The sequence below is a fragment of the Megascapheus bottae genome, chromosome 9 (assembly GCF_031878675.1).
Source record: "Megascapheus bottae isolate mThoBot1 chromosome 9, mThoBot2.hap1, whole genome shotgun sequence".
NCBI classification, from domain to species: domain Eukaryota; kingdom Metazoa; phylum Chordata; class Mammalia; order Rodentia; family Geomyidae; genus Megascapheus; species Megascapheus bottae.
This window is the reverse complement of record NC_143517.1, coordinates 61,164,897-61,189,029: the sequence shown is the minus strand read 5'-3', so window position 1 is coordinate 61,189,029 and position 24,133 is coordinate 61,164,897. Positions and strand designations below refer to the sequence as shown.

The 24,133-nt window shown below is 39.5% G+C and overlaps 1 long non-coding RNA gene across 1 annotated transcript in view; it reads right to left on the bottom strand.

Moving 5' to 3' along the window:
• Window positions 1–1,653: 1,653 nt before the first annotated feature.
• LOC150059256 (uncharacterized) overlaps window positions 1,654–24,133 on the bottom strand; it is a 102,049-nt gene continuing 79,569 nt past the window's right edge. Inside the window, exons 2-3 of the long non-coding RNA XR_016536623.1 lie at window positions 3,578–3,646; window positions 1,654–1,725 (exon numbers count right to left, since the gene is read on the bottom strand). This is a non-coding gene — a long non-coding RNA (uncharacterized LOC150059256). The remainder of the gene's footprint in view (window positions 1,726–3,577; window positions 3,647–24,133) is intronic.

Here is a 24,133-nt window from a genome sequence, read left to right as displayed (position 1 = left end):
CCCCTCCCAGATCAGCATGGAGTCATTCACATATCAGTGAAAGGAATCTAAAGAAGAAAATTACTTGCCAATAGGCAAGTGGTTTTGAACCTTGGCTTAGAAAACTCAGGCCCAATGATGAAAATAAGTCATCGGATTTCTTTATATTTTCTCAGAGAGGGGTAGTATAAGGCTACATGACCAAAACAGTTAATACATAAAGGTCATGCTGTCAATTAGTTTACCACCTATGCACAGTAAAAACCCAGCTTCAGGACATTCTACCTATGGATATAGGTGTAGTTACTATGATTATTGGGAACTGGGCTGGTAATTTCCAAGGTGGGCTAAACTACACGATCGCATCTATACCCCTTTTTATTTTTTAATTTTTTATTGTGATTAATAGAAGGGTTACATTGTATTCACCAGATAGACGGTGCATAACTTTACAAACATGGATACCCTTTCTTATGACATGGTACCCATTTCCCTCCCACCCTCCTGCTTATCTTGATTTCCCCCCTTCCCTATCAAATTTCAAATAACCAATTAAGCACATATAAAATATATCAGATAATAAGGTGAAATATTGTAACAGTTTGAGATAACCAAGGGATGGCAAAAGAGATGAGAGATAGCATAGTATATTAAGGACAACAGTCACTCATTATATGGCTTTTGTTTCCTTCTCCTGGAGGTCCTTACATTTAGTGTCATACTATTTGGCCTAATGTCTCTAGATTTTGTTCTATTGTAAATCTCTGCTAGGAGAGCCCAAGGTTTCTACTGATTATGACAAATGAGGGAGACTATTGGGCCTATCTTCCTTTGAGTCTGGCTTACTTCACTTAATATGATTTTTTCTAAGTCTTTCCATTTCCTTACAGATGGGGCAATGTCATTCTTTCTGACAGCAGCATAGAATTCCATTGTGTATAAATACCACATTTTCTTGATCTACTCATCAGCTCAGGGGCATTTGGGCTGTTTCCATATCTTTGCAATGGTAAATAGTGCTGCAATGGACATCATTGTGCTAGTGGGTTTGGTATGTCCTTGTTTCTGGACCATAGGGTAAATGCCAAGTAGTGGAATTGTTGGATCATAGGGGAGCTCTATGTTTAGTCTTTTGAGGAACTGCCACGCTGATTTCCATAGTGGTTGAACGAGTTTGCACACCCACCAACAGTGTAGTAGTGATCCCTCCTGGCCACATCCCCTTCAGCATCTGTTATTAGATTTCTTTTTTTTATGTTTTCTCTTTTTTTTATTAAATTTTTTATTGTAATTAGTAAAAGGGTTACATGATATTTGCCAGATAGAAGGTGCATTAATTCACATACATTGATACCCTTGTTATTAGATTTCTTGATCCTGGCCATTCTAACTGGAGTGAGATGAAATCTTAGAGTTGTTTTGATTTGCATTTCTTTTATGGCCAGAGATGTCGAGCATTTCTTCATGTGTTTATAGGCCATTCTTGTTTCTTCTTCAGAGAAGACTCTCTTTAAGTCTTTGGCCCATCTTTTAGTGGGATGGTTATTACTTTGGAGATTAGTTTGGGAGTGATTCAATTTTTTGGGCTGTTGATATATTTTAGATACGAGGCCTTTGTCTATTGTATGGTTAGTGAAGATCTTCTCCCACTCTGTAGACTTTGTAGTTAATTTGCTTGCTATCTCCTTCCAACACTCTGTTCTGATTCCCATTAGGGAAGAACTTGCTATGTTGGTTAAAGGACTTCTAGTCCGTAAAGAAGGAAAAGGAGAAAAACAAATGGAGAAGAATGCTGAAATATGCTGTACTCTCATTGTACCCATGGCCCCTTAAGCATAAAGATGGTTTCTTGTATTTTCTTAGTAAAATGAGGCATCACTCCAACAAGTTCCCATTTCTTTTTTTGTCCCACTAGGGAATACTTCCAAATAAGTTATAAGTTATTCATCTGTTAAAATATCTGTCCAAAGCATTTAATTATCTTGGCCCAAGTCCTGGATTCACTAAGCTATCCTATTCTGGTTTCCCATTTATATTACTAAAAGAAAGAACATTCTGGTACAACCAATGCAGACTCTTGACCTTCCTAACCTTGTGTTTATCACATCAACATTTCTTCTTATATTCTCTCCTCTCATGATTTTATTTATTATGAATATGCTAGCCAGGGCATACCAAAGCATAGCACACTTTTGGGTCCATTTTTGCACAAATTACCAGATGGCCTCACACAATCTCAACCCCATACCCACTGATAAATGAATATGATTTTCATTACATAAACAAAACTGTACTGAGTGCTTGCTATACAGAAGGTGTTTTGCTGGGTGCTGGAATGAAATTGTCACTAACTCAGAATGATGACTGTAACTAAGCTGAGTTATGAGGACAGTAATTAAGTACATAAGCAAGTAAATAAATTATGAATTGCAAGTGCTGTGCAGCACATAGAAAGCATCATGTGGTAAAGAGAAATTTGAGTACATAGATTTATTCACCAAAGCAGCAAATCTTGTCCATCTCTAATGCAGGCCATCAAAACAAACATTCCTTATAGAGAATTTAACAATGATAATGAACTAGTTAAAGTCTGTCCTTTGTTATTACCATATGCTGACTACTGTAAACCATGTTAGGAATAGAATACACTCTGAAAAAAAGTCTCATCAGCCTATTCCCAACAAATTTCTCTGTGGCCAGTTATGAGTTCTAAAGAAGTTATAAATAGTATGTATTAACCTTTAATAAACAATAACATTCTAGATGGAAGTTACTTCAAAGAACTACCAGATGAGAGAAGACTGTATTTAGCTCAGTCTTTGGAGGCCAATTTGGGCAACATAGCAATACTGTATCATGGGGAGAGATAGAGTCTTGAAGAATAGAGAGGGAAGGGGAGGGGAGAATGGAGAGGAAAGATAAGGGAAGGAGAGAAGAGAGGCGGGCCTTGATGCCTATGAGAGTGATTCTGAATTATGCTGGCTTAGAAGCAAGATTCTGACTCCATCTCTGCATCCTAACTCTGTGGTACAGCAGACTTTTGCAATTAATAACCAAATATAAAATCAGTAATAATAGCACTACAAGCAAGAAAAAATTGAAGTGCTTGAATATTTCATGAATGGTGGAAATTTTCGTTTGTACTTAAACTTTGTGTATTGTGAACTGGGAAGAATATATAATTTGCTAAGTGCAAATTTTGTTCTTACATGAAGTAAATATTTTATGTATTCACTCATCACTTTTAAATTGATTGCTACAAAACTAAAAGCAGGTTGATATGCTTTAGTGCTCTTATTGCTTATTTCACCTTATGGGGTGAACCATGTTAAAATGATTTATTCCAGATGGACTTTGAGATGGGCATCTATTGATGTGGTCAGTCCCACATCTCCAGAAAGACATGCTGCACTCACTCCTACATCAGTCCATTCTCCATCTAGAATTGGAGCTGGAGATGCACAAGAAAATAAGCCAGGTACAAAAGTAGAAATGAGCTATTTTGGTTAAAAGACACGTCCAGTCCATAAAGAAGGAAAAGGTAGAATGGGAAGATAAGGAAAGGATCACATATTAAATCTGAGAGGTGGGTACCTACCCTTCTTTCACGGCATCCTCAATCCTGCCAGCTTTGCAGTGGTTTTCACAAGGAGACACAAGCAGAACTCTGAAAAAAAGGAAGAGAAACTTCAGAGGAACATAAAGTGGGGACTTCCAGGTGCAGCTGCCCACCTTTTTTATTGTATTTTATTGTCAGGGTGATGTATAGAGGGATTACAGTTACGTTCGTCAGGTAGTGGGTACGTTACTTTTTGAACACTGTTACCCGCCCCCTTCCCATGTTTTTCTCCCACTTCCTCTCCCCCAACCTCCTCCCACTCATCTTGTTTTTCCCTTTTCCTTCCCTATTTCAAGTAAACAGATTAATGTATAATACCAAAGTCAGATACAACAGCAACATGAGATTAACCATAAGGGAGAAAAAAGAGAAAAGAAATAACTTCATATAGTACACTAAGAACAATCACGAAGATAAACCTGTCATTCAATATCCTGGAGTTCATTTCACTTAGCCTCATCCTATATGGCCATATGTACATAGCTTTTGAGCTATTGTGATCCTTTGCTATGAGAATCCTAGACATACACTAATTATTGTAAATGAGGGAAACCATGGAGCAGCTTTCCTTTCATTTAAAGTTTTCTCATCCAACTATGAACTTTAAAGGTTTGGGGGTTTGCTTTTGTTAAGGAAGATGGAAATCTTTGTAATTTACAGAAACCTCCAATAATGAAAAAACCTCCAATAAATCACCTGAATTTGGTGGTTTAATACTCACTAGTAAGAATGGGGAGAACATTTCCTACGTAGTAGACTAGTTCACAAATAACTGAAGAAGAAACAAGGTCAGAAGACTTTTGAAAAGCCTCTGAGAGTAGAGATACGGCAAACAAAAAAAGAATTTAATCTCCCAAAGATTAAGAGCAAGCCCCAAATAATCCATGAAAATTGGCAAATGAACTTCTCCATTTTTATTTCAACTTTGTTTTAATGAATTGTTCAGAGCTATAGTAAAGTCACTGCACTTCCAAAAGCCAAGCTTGGTGGATTGCAGGGGTCTGAACATAAGGGACCATTAGATGAGTCAGATAAATAAACCCAGCATGAAGAATGAGCCATGTGGAAAGAGGAGAGAGAAAAGCATCCTGGATTTGCACAGATAGGGCTCTTCGTGAACTGTGGAAGCAAGGCAAGAGAATTTTCGTATGACCAACAAGTGCTAGCATTTAGATATTCAATAAATCAATATTACAATCCTCTAACTCAACTGGCAATCTTTTAATAAGTGCCTCCCCTAAGCTTATCTATTTCATTATTCCAAACTATTGCTCTTAGCGATGTCTGATTAGTTTTAAAATAAAGCATGCCTTTGAATCCATGCTAAGACATGTTAATGAATTTTGTAATCATCTCCCATAAATCAAGGATTCTGCAGCTGCTGTGGTGCTGATGCTGGGTTGGGAGAAGCTTTATTTGATGGGATTAGCTGACAGTCTTTGAGGGCTGTACTGATGGTAGCTAGAGAAAAATACAATCTGTCTACAGGAAAAGATAAGCTTTAAAAGGCAATGTCAATTATGGAGAACCTGGAGAAGATAGAATAGTTTTAATAAGAAAATACTAGTTTTGTTCAGTTCATCTCACTACTCATAAATTAAGACTTTTCCTTCTCCCTGTCAGTTTACCTATTCAAGCTTTAATAATCTCAACAGAAAGTTAAGTTAGGAACTTTTATATATATATATATATATATAAATGAAAAATAAAGGCAATTTTAATTTCAAGGCAATAGTGGAGAACATGTAGTTGAAAAGATTACCCGTTCATGACCAGAGATCAAAAAGAGAAAGAAGAAGAGGTAAGAGCCCTACAATTCCTTTAAAGGAACCTGCCATTAGGCCCCACCTTTGCAATGATTGTGCCATGTCTCTCAGTACTAAGGACTAACCCTTTAAGCCTTTAAGTCTATGGGAGCCTTTCAAGAGCTAAACTCTAACAGTTCTTCAAAGAAGAGGGCTTAAGTGCTGGAAAGACAAAAATCAGGTCAAATACACAGCATTTAATTTTAACCTATTAATTTTCTTTTCCTCGCCTTTTCACTGTGAATATCAGTCTTTTTTCCCCCAGAAACATTGCCTTATATAATGTAAATATCCCTCATAAAATCGAAAATATTTTAATCTCTTCTCATAAAGAAGCCAACACAAGGTCACTGCATGTCCCTACCCTACATTGTGTTCAGGTGGTAAAATACATGTAATGGGAATGACATTTCAGAACCTCACTATTGATCCATTGGGTAGAACTTTTTTTTTTTTGCCAGACCTAAGCTTTGGCTCAGGGCCTGAGCACTGTCCTTGGACTTTCTCAAGGCTAGAGCTCTACCACTTGAGCCTCAGCACCAGCATCACTTCTGGCTTTTTTCCTATGTATGTGATACTGAGGAATTGAACCCGGGTCTTCATGCATGCTAGGCAAGCACTCTACCGCTAGGCCAAACTCCCGGCCCCAAAAATCTAACTTTTGTCAATGTTGAAATCCAATGAATCAGAATAGACAAAACAACTTTGATAAAGATGACAGTTGCTAAGCTCACACTTCCCTATTTCAAAATTTTTTGAAAAAATAATCATTTTCAGATGAACTGAAAAGTGGCATTTTATGGAACATGAGTTAGATTTCAATATTTTGAAATAATATATTATCTATATTAGTTTCTATGTTTAGTTTTTGTTGGGTATCACCAAAGACTGGGACTTCTTTCAAACCATTTGTCACTACTACCTCTTTTTAGACAACTGCTCAAAAAGGAGATTCAATCAAGTAAAGCTTTATGACATGGCTTCTTATAAAGTATCTGTCACAAATTTTATATCCTGTAATCCTAGCTACTCAAGAATATGAGATCTGGAAGAGTATGAGCAGAGAAGTCTGTGAGACTCCATCTCCAAAGTAGTTAATTAGACTGGAGGCGTGGCTCAAGTGGTAAGAATGTCTGAATAGAACTGTTCATTTCACATGAGTTCAAATTACACCATTACTCTATTACTGGTTGTAAAGAATCAATATAAGTATATAGCATAAGTCAGGTGCGATGGCTCATGCCTGTAATCCTAGCTACTCAGGAGGCTGAGATGTTAGGATTGCAGTTCAAAGCCAGCCCAGGCACTAAAGACGGTAGGACTCTTATCTCCAATTAGCTACTAGAAAACTGAAGTAGTGCTGTGGCTCAAGGGGTAGGGTGATAGCCTTGAGCTGAAGAGCTCAGGGACAGTGCTCAGGCCCAGAGTTCCATCCCTGCTACTGACAAAAAAATGGCATGATTCAAGTCAGGAACACTTTACAACCCCCGACATAGACATTATCTTTTATTCTTACAAGTTTTATGTACCCTAAGGGGAATCAAGACCCAGATTGTGTTGTTCTGTGATATCAAGCTGTAACACATTTACTTGCTCATATATAAAATAAAATTGCTCCTATGGCCTGTTTTTTTAAAGAAAGAAATCTAACTTTTGCATCCTAATAATCATATGTAATTATATGTTTTCATAGCCACGTATCTCTAAATGATAATTGCTTCCTTGCTCAACTGTGAACTTTTCCAGAGATATAGGTGTAAAACAAATGCTGTTGAATGGTCTAGAATTTAGTCATTATCTATCTTCTGTGGAATAGGTAATCACACAGGAAAAGACTGGAGAGACTCAGGGGTCTCTGTGTCCTCTTCTTCAGAATGAAAGCAGGTATAGAATGCTGAGCTCTGCCACAGACAGATATGGGACACAGATGGCTGTTTAGCTTTCTCATAACACATCAATGCTGCGGGTATTGCCTTTGACAGATGCACATCAGAACCCTTAACAAGGATTTTTTTCTACTTCAGAATTCTTAGCTGCAAGAATTAAAGTCATTTGTGCTGCTATATTCAAACTACCCACATATTTAGTGGTTTAGAAGAATTTTCTGTCCACTCTCATTGTCCCGTGGTTGACTGGGATCAGACACATTCTATGCCTGGTGCATCTCATGTAGTTGTGGTCAGATCTGAGTTAACAGTGTCAGCATGTGAAGACTCACTCCTGTTGGAAATGTCTTTGGATACTGGGGTGTAGAAATAAAGGCACCAGCTTGAGGCACTAGACAAGGCAAAGTTTTGTGCAGAAGGGTGTGCTACCAACAGGAAGCCAAGTATGAAAGTGTGCTGGGTGAGTAGTCCGCCCAGGTTTTATCTCTAATGTGTCATTGCCCTTTGTTCTGATTGGTCAGAACTTCGGTTCATAATCTTGTATGACTGGTTCATTTGATAGGACTTAAAAGTTTATTTGGGCAATTAATCAAAATTGGGACTCCTGCCTAACTAAAGCAGGAACTCAACAGAAAAATAATTTCTTAATCAGTGGGCTCTTCCACTTGAACAGTGCCTGTAGCTCGTAGTAAAACAATTGTTATAGCAGGATCTTGACTAACGAAAACAGCTTTTTGTAAGATGGTGGCAATGCTTAAAATGGTGGTACTTATGTTAAGCAACCACTTTGATAGAAAATGTTTAACTCCTGTGCCCCCTTGATTAGAAATTGATTCTGGCTATCATTTGAGACCTGGGGTGAGGGATGACAATCAAGTGTGTCCACTGTGAATTAAAAAATGTTACTGGAGAAAGATAGTAGAGAAAGGCATCAGTTTTCTTATAGAGTTATCATAGCATAACCCAGGAAAGAAGAAATATTACAGGCAATTTTATGGGTAGGTGTTAGCCATGAGCCATGAGGATATACCAGGGGAAGGTAAAGATGGAAGAGGAGTTCACAGCTTCTCTGAGAGAAAACCTGTCGTGTTAGTACCCTGTCCCCTCTCTCAGGTCACCTCAGTCTTGTGGACTGGACTCACTGATAGGAACCTATCACAGGGAATCTCAATAATAACTGCATCTACCCAAGGCTCAAGTTCTCAGCTACGTGACAACTGGCTTCCAGTCTATCAAGAGTGTGTCATCACAGGTGTGGGGGCGTGCCCCACTCTCAAGCAGATATCCGTTGACAGAGAAATACCAGAAGACCAGATGGAATGTGGGGAGCTCAGAACACAACACAGGCCAGGAGGAATGAGGAAGCCAGTCAGGCCTATCAAGTGGGCCTGATAGAAGGTCGATATGAAAACTCAGCTCTCAAGGTGTTCCTGCAGGTATGAAATTTGAGCCAGGACTCAAGAACCAGACAGACAGTCAGACCACACGGTCCACATAAAGGGAGATCGACAATCATAGAAATCCCTACTAATGCCCCCAAATCCAATCTCCAGCCACAAATCAATGTAGTACCTCTAGGAACCGCAGAGCTATGTTCCTCTGCCTAGCTGCCCACCATGTCTTTATATATCCAGTCCCCAAGAGGTAGCAACAGACTGCGTGATCACATTGTAATGAAACCATCATGAGACACGGAGAAGCCACCACGTAAAAGGCCAAATTATAAGTCTTTATTGGAGAGCCAGAGGACAGCAAACCATTTAGGGAAACCCTCAGGGGAAATCAAGAGCCAATTATCTAGGGGAAGTGTAGATCCAGTCTCCTTACTTCAATATATTCTTTTCTTGGTAAATACTTTTTACCAACTCATGTCTTGAGAAATATCCACAACACATTGGCGCCTCTAGGTAAAGAGTTGGCAGAATTTCTTCATTTTCACAAGTTGGTAAGTTCAAAAGTGTTTGGAAAGATTATAGGATTTTCCAAAATCAAGATTTAGTAACTCAATGTATTAATTCTATAGTTTAGGGATGTTTGTCTGTCAGTAAATTTTGTTTCTGTGTTTGTATATGGTTGATCCTTGTAAGTTTTCAACTTCTTTGACATTGAGTCTTAACCAAGTCAAAGCTTTTTTGACTATCTGGTTATGTCAAAGCCTCTTGTTTTTTCTTTCTTTTGCCAGTTCTTGTTCTTGAACTAAGGGCCACAGAGCCACAGAGCCGCTTGCCAGGTTTGCTGAGTAGTGCCCTGGAGATAAGAATCTCGTGGATTGAAACCAAGATCTCAGATCTCAGCCTCGGGGTTAGCTAGGATTACAGGCACAAGCTACTGGCACATGCTTGTCAAGGTTTCTCAAATGGGCTTTATACCTCTATCCATCCATCTAGCTGGTGAATATAATGGAACCCTTCTATTAATTACAATGAAAATCTATGGAAAAAAGATTTGGTCTTTTTAGCATATTTGAGTCTAACTCCCAGAGATAGAGACAGGAACAGAAACTCCAGAAATGAAAACACATCACAGCAGGGAAGCCACCGTGAGAGATGACCTGCTAATAGGTGGCATAAGACGTTGTGGGCGGGGCAGCCTCAGTGTTGCTTGTGTCCAGCAGGTTACAGTGCGGGTCTTCCTCACTTTATTTATACAGTACATTGTGTGGCATTTCTTTGATGTGGTGGCTATGGGTCACAGTGAACACAGTGAAGAAGAGCTAGTTCAGCAGCTGGACTCTTGCAAGGGGACGTCTGTGGGAATAGCTTGCCTTGTTCTTAAGTGTCAATGATTGATATGAACACAAAACTTGAAGTCTGTAGTTTTTCTGCCAAATGAGACAAACTTATACAAAATAATGCTTACTGATTGTGATGAATACTTACACGTTTGCTCATAACGATGACTATGCGAGTTGTCTAGCTTTCATGTGATTCTAAAAGGACAATGATGAGGCAGGAGGAGTGAATGTAGGGAGAAAAGGAAAGGCTGGAGGGGATGGTTTTGCATCCTTGGGGACCCCTGTGTTGTGAGATAAAGCCTCCCCTTTGCTCCTCAGTTTTCCATCTCCTGGGGTTAGGAGAGTTGTATTGGGGTGTTCAAGGAAAGTAATGGCTGAAAGGACTTGATGTGGTTAAATGGGTATATTTTGTGTGAGAAAAGAAAAAAAATCAGAGAAGAGATAGGCCAGGGACTAAAGTGAAAGAAAATACACACACACACACACACACACACACACACACACACACACACACACACATCCTCATAACAAAAGAACTTTACCCCAACAACAGAAACCAATCCAAATATTCCCTAACCCCCACCATGCACATGATTGTATTTATTTTATAAAGATTTGGCTTCTACTCTGACCTCAAAAGCCCTCAAGGTATTTGGGCTCTTCTGAATGGAGTCACTGGACTGCTGCCAGGCAAGGAGGCTGGGAGGACTTGATGTGGATCCAGGGTTTGATGCCATGGGCTGGTGGTGAAGGTCTCAGGAGTGACCCTTTCCTGCTGCAGACTTGACTGGCTCCAGGTCTGTATCTTCACAGTGGGTTGTGGCTTCCTTATAGCAAGGGGGGTTTACAGCTCCTTCCTCGCGCACTCAGAGATGGCCTGGATTCACTTGTGAATTTCCACTGTGGGCTGGAAAATGCAGTTGCTCCAGGTCCAGTCTGCCAGTGCAGACAGGCGTGTGGTGGAAGGTGGTAGAATGCAGTGCGCCCAGGAATCTGCCTTTGCAGTGAGCAGGAAGTTCTTGGAGAACCCCATATGTGACTGAACCTCCTTATGGGGACAGTTCTTCCTTTCCTCCATCTCTGGACGGCACTTTAAAGACTCATCTCAGAACTTCCCTTGACCTGATTCTCGGGCTCCCATAGGTATAACTGTCTTACCATCTGTAAATTTGATTCTATACTTAGCTTCTCCGCATTTTAATTTCTTGTTTTGAAGTGAGCTATTTGAAGGCAAAAAAATTATACCCTTCTTCAACATTACAGTTTCAGGAGCTCTTTGAAATTATGCTCAATTACTTTTTTTGTTTCAACTCAGATCCTTGTTCTTTCTTAGCTGTTTCCTTTTCTGGTACTCCACCACTTGAACCATGCCCCTTGTCCTGTATATTGCAGGCTATTTTGGAGATGAACTATAGTAGACTTTTCTTCCCAGATTGGGTTTGGACTGTGACCCCCCGGGATCTCAGCCTTCTGGCTAACTAGGATTATAGGCTTGGGCCACCAGCACCCTGCTCAATTATTTTTGTATTAATTTGTATTTAATTTTGATGTGCAAATGTATTTCTGTGCTCTGATGTCTCTCTTTGACCTTCTAATAGGCTATAAACTACTTTAGGGCGCATGTGGCCCTTATGCCTTTTATTACATATTCTAATGTTTGCTACTGGACTGTTTTCTATTTTTGTTGATTGATTTAAAGGAAATTAATTTGTTTGCTCTGGAGAGAAATCACTTGTGGGGTGAAGTGTCTGCTTCTCAACACGAGGTGGCGCCGCAGGCCCGGTGTACAGATGGGAGGAAGCACTTCCTTCCTCAGCCCTGTGGAGGGAAAGATGCCTTTTCATCGTCACCAGAGGTATTCATTTTCTCTTCTCTGAAGTGGTGCTGGAATTGTTGATCAGGGCTCAGGAGGACCTGCACAGTCCCGTATTAGTGATGAGAAACATTTAAATGTATGTCACTCACTAGCCAAGCAAAAGGGCATTTCTGAGAACCCGTCTTTTCAGAAGGGTATCAGTCCCAGCTTCTCCAGGAACAAAGTTTTCCCTGCTCAGCAGGTGCAGAAGGCCCACCAGCCTCAAAGATACCACTAACCCTTCTTGCTGTCCTCCACAGGTATCTACTGGACCTGCTGTTTTCAAGCATAGTTCAAGAGACTACAACAAAATGGCCCCAGAATGCAGATGCTCTGATTTGCAGCTGTGCAGAGCAGGCCATCAGGAAACAGGGAACTTTTCCCATCTTTTCTTTGCTTGAAGTCACCTGGGTGTTCTTTGGGATGTCTGAGGGAGCTGCCTGTGTCATTGTTCACTCCCTGACCTTGCCAATGTGCTCTCTACCTGAGAGATTATGGGGAGACAGTTCTGGTCCAATTGCATCCTGAATTATACCCTCTTAGAAGAAGCCAGAGCTCTTCAGCAAAGCAATCAGAAATGCTCATGCTTTAGTTCAAAGGTCACTTTTCCTATGCAACCTTTCCTGAAATTTCTTTGATAATAGAAATCCACAGGTAGTGAAGGTTCGAAGCCTAACTGGGATTCTCTAACTGTGGATCATGACTTCATCGTGGCCTGAGAACAATGGAACCAGCAGTCTGTGCAGAGACCTTTGACGTTCTGAGCCAAATCAGTCGTTGTTCCTTTTATGTTGTTTAAGTAACAAATGTAGATGGCGAGCAGTTTGTCTTGGGAACCACACCGAGGCGATGGCAGAGCTGGGATTAGAAGGCTGGTTGGATTTGTGTATGTACTTTTGATTGTATATGTCTAACCAATCACACAGGCCCTAGCCTTCACCCTTCCTCCACGCCCCCATGGTTTGTGACATGGCTCCATATACTTACCACAATGATTGCCTAGTGTTTATACTTTTCAGTTGAGTAATAGCCTTCTACAGAATGAGAAGCCTTTGAAATCTGGAACTGTGTTGCTGCCCAACCTCCCAAATTGCTGTTAAATCGGACAGCTACAAGCATGGGCCATTAGGTGGCACTGTTCCTTTAGTGATCGCACTGAGCTGGCTTACCTCACTATTCCCCCTGTGAGAGTGGGCATGTCTGCTGGTACTCAGGCACCTGGGTGCCCCACCTATGCCTGGATGCAGTGCACTTGCAGTCCTTTCCAGGAAGATCTGATAGCCAGGTCACTTCCTGCCCATTTCCTAATAGCTTTCTAATTTGATGAAGGTGTGGGCCACAGTTCTTCCTCCTTCCTTCCTTTCTCCATTCCCCTCTTTGCCTGCAACTCTTCTTATCTTTCTCAAAGAATCCCCTTTCAATGCCCCATGATGTCTTTCTACCTCTATCCTGTGGCCCTATGACGTTCCCAGGAATGTCTCACCTTCCAGCGTTCTTACAGTTCAGTTCTTTTCCAAGGCACTCTTGGATGCCAGGCAGTGGCGGTACCAAGGGCAGCCAGAGAGCCAAACCCGGGGTGGAGGGAATCAGAGGCATGGATGGCAGATGCTGCCTGATGGAACAGTTGGTGGTGGAAGTAGTCTTTGTGGTATGTGGCTTTTTTTCTTTTTCTAAAATGCTCATTAAGCCTAGCCTTACGAAGTTCAGAACTAACAAAACTTTTGTGAGTTCTAAGTTTAATGAGTTCTTTCCACATATTAGGAAACATCAGTTTTTTTTAAATCAAATACTGAGTCCTGGGAGGCTTGTATTTTAGTGACAGGAGAGAAGGACAGCAGATAGTAAAAGAAGAAAAACAAAACCACGTGATCTGTCACGCACTGGTGTCAAGGAGATTAGGAAGAACAAACGTGTTCTTATAATGAAAATATTACAACTTCCTTTCCAGTTATCATGATCCCATTGGCAGGAGAGCTCTCCTCTCTTTTCCTATCTTCTTCTCTCCAGAGAACACGAGAGACAAGAGACGACTGGAGTTGTTGTCTTGTGCATTTTCCCCCGACCCACTGCTGGGAGGTGAGGATACTAGCAGAATCAGAATAGTCCTGTAGAAGATAATCAGAAGATAAACTGCACTGCTCTTGGAGAAGAACATAACAATTGCTAATTAAAATCAGTTTCTATTAGGTATCACTGGCTCATGCTTATAAGCCTCAAGAAGCTGAGATCTGAGGATCTCAGTTCAAAAATCAATGGAACTTTTGTCTCCAATTAACCTCAAAAAACCTCAAAAAGCCCACTACTTGACTTTAGCTCAAGTAGTAGAGCCCCATCCTTGAAGTGGCATGGTCTTGAGTTCAAGCCCTAGGACTGGCACCAAAAAAAAAAAAACAAACCCAAACACATCTGCCACAAGTTACCTCAACGGCTCTTCTTATACTTTGGTCAATTCCTGTATTCTCATCGATCCTATCAGCTTCTTAGCTTTCTTCCAGCAGTCGATCCTCCAGGAAATGAGAGTTTCACCTTCTGTACTTTGTCCTTACTCGGCGGCCCTGCACTGACTCATGCAACCACACCCACATCCTGTTCCTCAGGTACCCGTGTGACCTTGGAGGGTGGAGATTGTCCCAATTCCTCTCACCGCAAGAGCACACCACCTGGCCCTCGGGGAGGGACGAAGATAACCTTTTGGTTATGCACACAGGCGACCCATGGTTAAAAACATAAGCATGGACATGGTTTCTTCATTCCATCTGGGGCCTCAACTGGAGTGACTCAGCCAGCCAAGGGAAGAACCATCTAGAGGTATCTTCATTCACAAATGGAACTCGACAGCTGTGTTCAGCTGAGATTGTCAGCTGAACACCTACACGAGATCCCTTGGTGAGACCTGTGCCTCTCATGGCATGGCGGCTGTGCTGTAAGAGGGAGCATCTATACAGCTAGGAAGAATGCTGTGCTTTCTTAAGCAAGCCCAGAGCCTAGAACCCGGGTTCTTTATTCTGTTGTGATAATAAGCAGGGCAGAAATAGCTCTTGAATAATAAAAACTTCCCAGGGCAGAAGATATTAATATGAATAGCAGAAACCAGAGACACAGCTCTTGAGTTTGGGAGGCATAAAGAAAGTACACTATACCATCATAGTAAAGGCTTATCCTTGAAATGAATGAGTTCACATATCCATTCCCAAGTAGGAGAAAATGACTTGCCTGGACAATGTGGAACACAATACATAGTGACAGATTTATGAACATTTGCAAAAGAGGCACACCAGCTAAGGTATTTGGTGATTTATTCATATTTCAAACTCTGATGAATGGGGCATTGACTAACCCCTCTAACCAAATTCAAATGAAAGGAAAGTATGTTGTCTAAGCCAGGATCAGAAAGACAATGTTCTTACAAATTGGTGATGTTGGTCAATTTTATTTGAACAAATAAAAATGACCTGACACTTTAAAAAAAATTAACACAATAGCTTTATTGAGATACATTCCACATACCAAAGTTCATATCAACATTTACAAACTCTTTCGTGAACCATACAAAGTTACCACTATCAGTAGACTGCTTACAGGCTGTGACAAGAAGCAAATGAGAAGCATAGGTGTCTGTCCAGTCTTATACTAAACAATACCCCTTCCTGCTGGACATTGAGGATGTTTATGAAATTATCTTTCGATCAAGAGTATTAAATACCTTTACTCAATAATGGGATGAGGCACCTTTTTATTTCACTAGTATTTCTTACACGAAAGAGAGCATGCTTACTACTAAGATGCAAAGTTGTACTAGCTTATCTTCAGGAGCTCACAGTCTAAAATTCAAGAAGAGGTACAGGTGTGCTCTCTGCCTTCTGCACTCCTGTTCCTTTGGAAAGCTGTGGAATTAGGAATGCCAGTTTGGGATCTTCAGCTCACAGGAGTAAATAGGGCTATGACTAAGGCTGGATGATGAACTGTTCATCTTCCCCTAGGCCATAGTGATTCATCCAGAAGGATCAATCTGAGTTCTTATTGCGGAACCAGAAGGATTGAGAGGGGCTGCTTATTGGAATAGATAGAAAATGAGATAATTTAATCTGAGACTTGATTGTCTTTTTCTCTTGCTGGGAAAAGGAGCCCTCCATACCCTATAGAGGAAGCATTCAAGAAATGGAGAAAAGCAATAGTAGTAGGTGTGTGGGAGGGAGGTGGGGGGGAGAACAGGGAGAAAGAGAGAGGGAATCAGAGGGAGGAAGAAAAAGAGAAAGCATTTTGATCATCTCAATTTAGCTCTTTCTTTCTTTTTAATTTAAAAATACATTTCATTGTTATTGTTTTCTTTCTTTCTTTTTATTTCTTTCTTTCTTTTTGCCAATCCTGGGGCTTGAATTCAAGGCCTGGGCACTGTCCTTGAGCTCTCAGGCTAGCTTTCTACCACTTGAGCCACCACACCATTTCCATCTTTTTCTTTGTATGTGATATACTGAGGAATTGAACCCTGGGTTTTGTGCATGCTAGGCAAGCATTTTACCACCAGGCCAAGCTTCTGGCCCCTAATTTAGCTTTCTTTGAACACTACTTTAATTTTTTTTTGAAAGCCAGTCCATTCCATTCACCTTCAAGCTAATCTAGCAATCAGATTCCTAGTATTACACAATAGATATCCGAGCATACTCCCAGAGGAACATGTCATGGAGGGATACATTCAGAAGAGGGGCTAATATAGATGCAACATTCTATTAGTTCAGTGGCATTCACAGTTTGATAACTGTACCAACAGTATAGAAAATAATTTAGATTAACCTCATTGTGAAAATACTAATGGCTATGAATATACAAGTTGGTAAATTATAAATATTCATATTAATGGTTATAAATGTCAATAATTCCAAAAGAGGAACCTAGAAAGTGAAGGTACTTTGGGTCCTCAAAGTTCTCACACAAAAGGTCAAGTATTGTTAAGATGATCAACTTCCCCTCCATCCAAGAATTCTGTGTGGGGAAGAATTTGAATCAGGTGAAGTTTTTTTATAACTGATGAAGAAGAGAACTCACCCATAACCTGCTTTTATGAATGTAAGAAAATCCTGTTCTTAACGCTTATGTGAAAGGAACTTGAGGAAATCTTGGTTTCATTTTGGTCAAACAGAATGCATTTTTTTCAATTGCCATGGTTGAGTTTACTCAGGGTCAAGTTGGGATATTATAATCATGAGTGGTGATTGCAAATGATTCATTATCCTTGAGGGAAGTGTCCAAGTGTGGGGAAGGAGGAATTTGGGATCATTTTCATTGAAAGAGAGAAAGGATAGAGTGGTGTGTTATGGATGCGTCAGCGTATCATACTGTGAAACAAACAAACAAACCAACCAACTATCTCTCCAGAAATCAATGTCTAAGCAGCCAGAAGAGCACAGGGTTTGTGGTCAAAAACAGCAGGGCTTTGAAGAATCAATAGCATCAACCCAGTCGATTTGTTTTCTGTGGCACAATGATAGGGAAATTGAAACACAAAATATGCTTTGACTTCACAAGGGACTGTGATTTCCCTCTGGGAATTTGAGAATTTCTCTTAGAGGGAGGGGGTGATTCACCAGATAGTTTGGGAGATCCTAGTGTGTGTATGCAAACAGATAATTCCATCTGTGGAAAGTCTCATGAGGATAAGGAGTCACATGGGTGGGTAACTAAAAGTCGGAACAAATAGACTTTCATCCAAATATTATCTATAATTTTCCAAAGCAGAATGAATCTAAAGGCCCTAGAAGCCTTTGACGTGGTCTAAGAAAGCCTCCCTCAACAAAGGAAAGCTTCAGTAATCGCTGGGGATCTGATTAGAGAGCATGAGATGAGGACTTTGGGGTCAAGAGAAGGGCATGTGTCTCCAAGAGTTACCACTCATATGAGAATACTTACAAGCTGCCAGGTTTTTCCTAGAGATTGTGGCCCATCTTCTTCCAGGTCCTGGAAGTTGACCTTTAAATTTAGACACCTGGCTATAGTTCTCAGCCCAAGAAAATGAAATGGGATATTAATAAAAAGAAGAATAAGAAGAAAAAAGAAACACACATACCAGGATACAGTATTTTCTTCAAATTCATTATCTGCTGAAATTTTACAAATCCTTGTAATAAGTTCTGTCAACTCTGTAGACAGTAGCTGCCAAAACAATTTTTTTCCTGCTGTCTGACAGATTACACTTTCCTTGCTGGCTAGTGAGTGAAAGGACATGTGATCATACGTGTCTGCTAATCAAGGAACAAATGGAGTATACTTCGTATGAGGCCAATCTTGTCTGCAGAAATAATGCAGAAAATTTAGATGAAGACATTAGGTGAGGATGATGATGTCAGGGAACATAAATGAGTACATCATGCCATCAGATCTTGGCCCCATGTTTCCTTTCAATAGTGTGTTTCAGGAAATACATGATGGACGTGATAGCTTGGCTATAATTTTCGGAGCATGGTACTGTAGCCAAGGCATCCATAACCATGACAAGTGGGGATATATCTATGCCATGTGTTTACTATTTTTGTTATATATGTGTGTGTATGTATATATATATATAGTTTTTTAGTTTAAAAATTGGAGCTTCTTTAGATTAATTATTAGATAGTTGGGTTTCTTTGTTGTTTTGATTCATTCATTAGAGAAGCAAATTCAAATGGTTTGAACGCATAAGAACAGGTTAAAACTAAGATCTGGAGCTAATTCCTTCACAAGACTGGGCTGAGTGGAGGGATTCCCAAGTGCTAAGGGGTCAGCAAATGCAAGGAATTCAAGGAATTTGTAGTAAACTTGCCAATTTCAAAAGGAAAAAAAAAACATTCAGTTCAACTCACCCTGAAGAATTATGCATGGCTAGAATCAGTGTGAAGGGAGAGAACAGTAATGAAGATCCATCAGATTATAGAAGGCTTTATATACATTGTTCTAGGTCAGTGGTTTTATTTTTGTCTTTGTTTCTCTTTTGTTATGTCATGGGGCTTGAACTCAGGACCTGGGCACTTCCATGAGTGCTTTTGCTCAAGGCTAACACTTTACCACTTTGAGCTACAGTACCACTTCTAGTTTTCTGGCGGTTAATTGGCGATAGGAGTCTCATGGATTTTTCTACATGGACTAGCTTTGAACCATGATATTCAGATTTTAGCCTCTTGAGTAGCTAGAATTACAGGCATCAGCTACCAGTACTCAGCTTATTCTAGGTCTTCTGTCAGAACTTACTTGCTTGCAACTATCTTCATCTCTACACTCTAAACCAGAGCCAAGAGATGGAAACAACCCAGATGCCCCAGTATAGATGAATGGATACAAAAAATGTGACACACACACACACACACACACACACACACACACACACACACACACACACACAATGGAGTTCTACATGGCAACCAGACAAGATAAAACTTCCCAGCATTAGCTAGGAAGTTGATGGAACAAGAGCAAATCATGTTGAGTGAGATAAGACAAGAGGAAAGGAACAAAAGGAACCTGGTCTCCCTGATCTGTGGGGGTTAGATCTAAACAATACAAGAGCAATGACTGAATACTCTTGTATTTCAGGTCATTGGCATGAATTTGGAGATATAATATATCTACTAGACATTTAGGTCTATGATAGGATATATATTCTATAGACATATATTGGTTTATTATATTATATAGATAGGTAGCTATGGCAAAGATTCAACTTAATTTTAATTATGTTCTTAAGTTTATGGGTTAATGATTACATATAGAGATATTTTTTCTTGAATACTTGATTGTGGAACATGACATTTCAAATATGTTGTAAAAACTCAGCTTTAATAAAAGAAACTTGCTTGCTTGTTTTTTTTTCATTCATTAATCTATTTATTCTTGCTTAACCATTTTTGGTAATAAAAGCATGCATGTGACAAGTGAAAAGTATGGTGAATATTTGTAAGATAAATTGACCCATGTAAACAGTGTCCCAACAAAGTAGCAAAACGAGCACCACAATGCTCTCATCCCTGTTCATGAACTTCATATAAATAGTTGTGTGTTCTCTTTTGTGTCCTTTTCTTTATGGTTGTGAGATTTATCCATACAGATGTGCATATCTATATTTCACTTGTCCCCACTGTGATATTATATTCCCTTACCTACACATTCTGTAGCTTATCCATTTGTTCCACCACAGTAGGTATATGATTCATATTTGGTTTATAGCCTTTTTGCTTCCAGATCATTTTTTTTTGCTGAACACATGTAGACAATAATGTGGCATGTACACTTAGAAATGAAGTTCTTTGTTATATGATACATGGCATTCGATTTCAACAGGTGTTGTTAAACCATCTTGTCCCATGGGTGTGTAATGGATAGCCTATCATTCATTCCTTGTCCCATGGGTGTGTAATGGGTAGCCTATCATTCATTCCTTGTCCCATGGGTGTGTAATGGATAGCCTATCATTCATTCCTTCATGTGTCATACCTTTGTGGCAAGCTTGTTCCGTGTGATGATATCAGGGATCCTAGGGGGGTAGAAAGCAAAAGAATTCATGGCTTTTTGCTTGTAAGGATATCATACTTTAGTGGAAAAACAGGCAGACATACAGTTAATGGGCAGGATGGGAACTACACTCAAGGAAAGAGGTGCACCACAGAGGAAACAGCAAGTAGAAACAACCAATGAGACACCGCAGAGAAAGATGATATAAGGATATCCACTGGAGAGCTTCCTTCTAGTGCTTTGCTAGTCACACAACACTTTTCAGCTGTGGTATGTTATTTAATATTTGCAACTTTCCATAAAGACATCATCCTGATTCTTTTTAAGTTGAAGAAATGGAGTTGTCAGACAGATCAATGGCTTCCTGCAGCTAAGTTGGTGGGTGGTGCAGACGAGATTTGCTGCAAGGCTATCCCGCCCCCAGAGGCATTTCTTAGATGTTTGCCCAGTCCTTTGTTGTCTCAAGAAAGCAGCTTCCGAGAATAAACTAGATGCATAAATAAGGCAGTCCCTTATCAGGAAGTGGAAGGAGCATAAAAAATGGAATCAGAAAAGCTCTGTTTCATACAATGGATTTGTGATCTTAGCTTTGGAATTTCTCAGAGGCTTTGCATTGTCATTCATAAGAATGGGGCTATGATGATTACATTGCAGAGTGATTGTGAGGAGAAAGTGAATGGATATTTGAAAAACCATGTAGTCTATTCACTGGAAATAAGAATTAGTTTCTCAGCATAAAGCAAACCTGATCAAAGATAGAATGACTAATAACAAAGAATCAGTGTGGGCTTAGGGCTAAATATATGTTATCCATGAATGTACTATCTGATTGGAAGCAAAGAAAACTGCTTTGTACTTCTTGCCTTATAGTAAGAATGCCATTATAGGAATTCTTAGATGAATTCTACTCTTCATCCTTCCTTCACTGTTTTATTTACAAAGTGGAATATCAGTAAGACTACAGTTCGTATAATATCATATATAACATTTCCTGAGAGCATTAATAGTGAGATGAGTATCATAAGATGCTGAATAGATTGTCAGCTAAGGTCCAAATGAAGACAAAGGGAAATACGGAGATGGAACACACAAAAGAGCCAAGGGAATCAGATAGCTCTCTCAGACTTAATAAGTTGCTGGATATGTTCTACCAGCCATTCCTGTGCCCTCCATTGTCTTCCCACTCCATAAAGATTGTGAGAGGAAGGAATCCTTCACATCTTCACCAGCATTGAAAACAACATGAATATTGCCCCATACCATGTTGCTTTAGTTTGACTTTTCTAAGTAACTGTGCCCATTGACAAGGTCTGAGCCTACCTGGACAGGTGTAAAGAGAAGGAAAAAGTAGCCAGGGAGTGTGTAGGTCATTAATGCTTATACTCAAATACCAATACATAGCTCAATACACCAACTACATGGGATTCCAATAGAGGCTTTGGACTGATTAAGGAATTCCTATAGCTTATGAGACAATTTCAGAATAGCCGTAACTTATTTATTTATTGTATAAAGTACTTGTATAAGTTCAGTCTGGTTTTCCTGAAAGCTCATTATGGTATTTTTTTTTCTTTTGTTTTCCCCATTGAAGAAAGCCAACTGTGAAAGATAAGGAAGGAGGGAAAACAAGATGAGGGGAGGGGGTGGGGGGAGGGAAATGAGGACAAAAATATGAGAAGGGGTATCAATGTTTGTTAAGTAATGCACCTTCTATCTGACAAATATAATGTAACCCTTCTATTAATTACAATAAAAATATATTAAAAAGAAAGCCAACTGTGAGATATTAAGATATTTAACATCATATGGTAAACAACAGGGAAATGCTAAATCCTAAATTCTGGTCAAGACTATATGACTTCAAAACCCATTTTCTTTCTTTTAACTTTTGAAGGTTTTTTTTAGTTTGCCTCTGGTGGCTTTTGCCCCCATTTTTTCCTTTTGTTACTGTTTTTGATTTTCTGAATCTTTGATTTTAAATATAAGTTTATCTTCTTTGGGGAAGCCCAGAAATGGTGAGACAAAGGATAAACTAATTTAGCAGTGATATTCACTAGACACTATGTTGAAAATGAACTATATAACTTGTGGGAGAGAAGTTTAGGAGGGATAAAACTGGGAGAAAATGAGGGAAGAGTTGACCCTATTAAAAAGAAATGTATTCAATACCTGATTTATATAATTATAACCCCTCTGGTGCATCATTTTTACAATAATATTTTTAAAAAGGAAAATGTATTATCTTTCTATAGTTGCACAGAGCACATTCCATGTAACAAAGCAATTTATAAATATAATGCATCTTAATCAGTGTCAACCCATTGGTATTCTCATCCTCCTCCCTTCTACCCATACCTCCCCTTACTTTTCTTAATTTTGTGGTATATATAATGAATTCTTGACTACATTCTCCATTTTCCCCCTTCGTTTGTCTATGCATCTTCCTTTGGACCCATGCCTCCCTCCCTTTTGCAGGTACTCATTTCCTTTTTGTTGGGCTTTCTAAAACATCGTATTATTTGAACTTTCCATAGAGTACTTCAGTTAATTAATAACTGGTTTGCATATATTACTCATTGTGTTTACTTGTAGATTTATAGGCACATTTTAGCTACCACACATGAGGGAAGACATAGGATGTTTGTTTCTCTGGGTCTGGCTTATGTCATTTAATATTATTTTTCCTAAGCCTTTCCATTTCTTTGCAAATGGTACAATAGTATTCTTTCTGTAAAGAAAGAATTCAATTATGTGAAGTTGGTAATATCCCATCCCCACTTTCCTGGTGGGGATTAGAGGGTATTGAACAAAGACAGAAGACGGGAACAAAGACTGAGCCCCGAGAACCTTCTGGGCTGATATCCAAGTCAGGCCAACAATTAGTTTTCTCTTGAATTAATATTGAACTGAGTACTAAATAAATATTCAATGAATACAGACTCACGAATTCACTGACTGGATCTACTAGCAAGGTATTATCTATGAAAATTCTTTTATTTTTTCTTGACTCTTATGGAACAGGAGATGTAAAGTTATTCCTTTTTTATGTTTAACGCTTGAGCTGGGATATGATACAAAGATCCCTCATGCACCTTCTCCAGGTCCGAGACTTGATGATTTAGAACATTCAGGAAACTATGGTCCTACTTGAGCTGACTTCTTTAATGACCAATTCTGCAAATCTTAAGTGCTACCCTTTCCCTTCAAACTGTGACATTCTCCGGGGAACCTCAGATTATGCTAATTCTGCCAGAAACTTTATGGGCTTTAAAAATTGAATCTTCCCAGAACTCTTTGCTTCTTGCCCATAAAACAAGCAATGACATGCAATTTGTCTTATTTTTAATTTTCACTAAGCATCTAGTAGGAAAGAAGCATATTTTGGAAAGCAATAAAGATTCCTGTGGCTCTTGCTGCGTGGTTTATTTTTCTGTAGTCTTGGAGGAAAGGCATGCCTCCTCTTACTCTGTCTTGCCTGACTGTCAAAGAAGGGTGGATCATTCCTGAATTTCACAGACTGTGATGGAATCCAACATGATACGAATGTCTGTATAACATTCTTTTCCCAGGGAAACCCTTCTTCCCCAGGCATGGAAGGGAAGGGTATTCCCTCTCTCTAGTTTCCAGACTTCATGTTGATAGAAAGTAGTACTGGGGATTTGACTCAGAGTACCCACTTAAGAAACCTCAGGAGAGATTCCCACAGGTTCCAATTATAATGATGGATTGCCAAGAGAATAATGACAAGGAAACAAAGCATGTATGCATGTTCAGGATTAC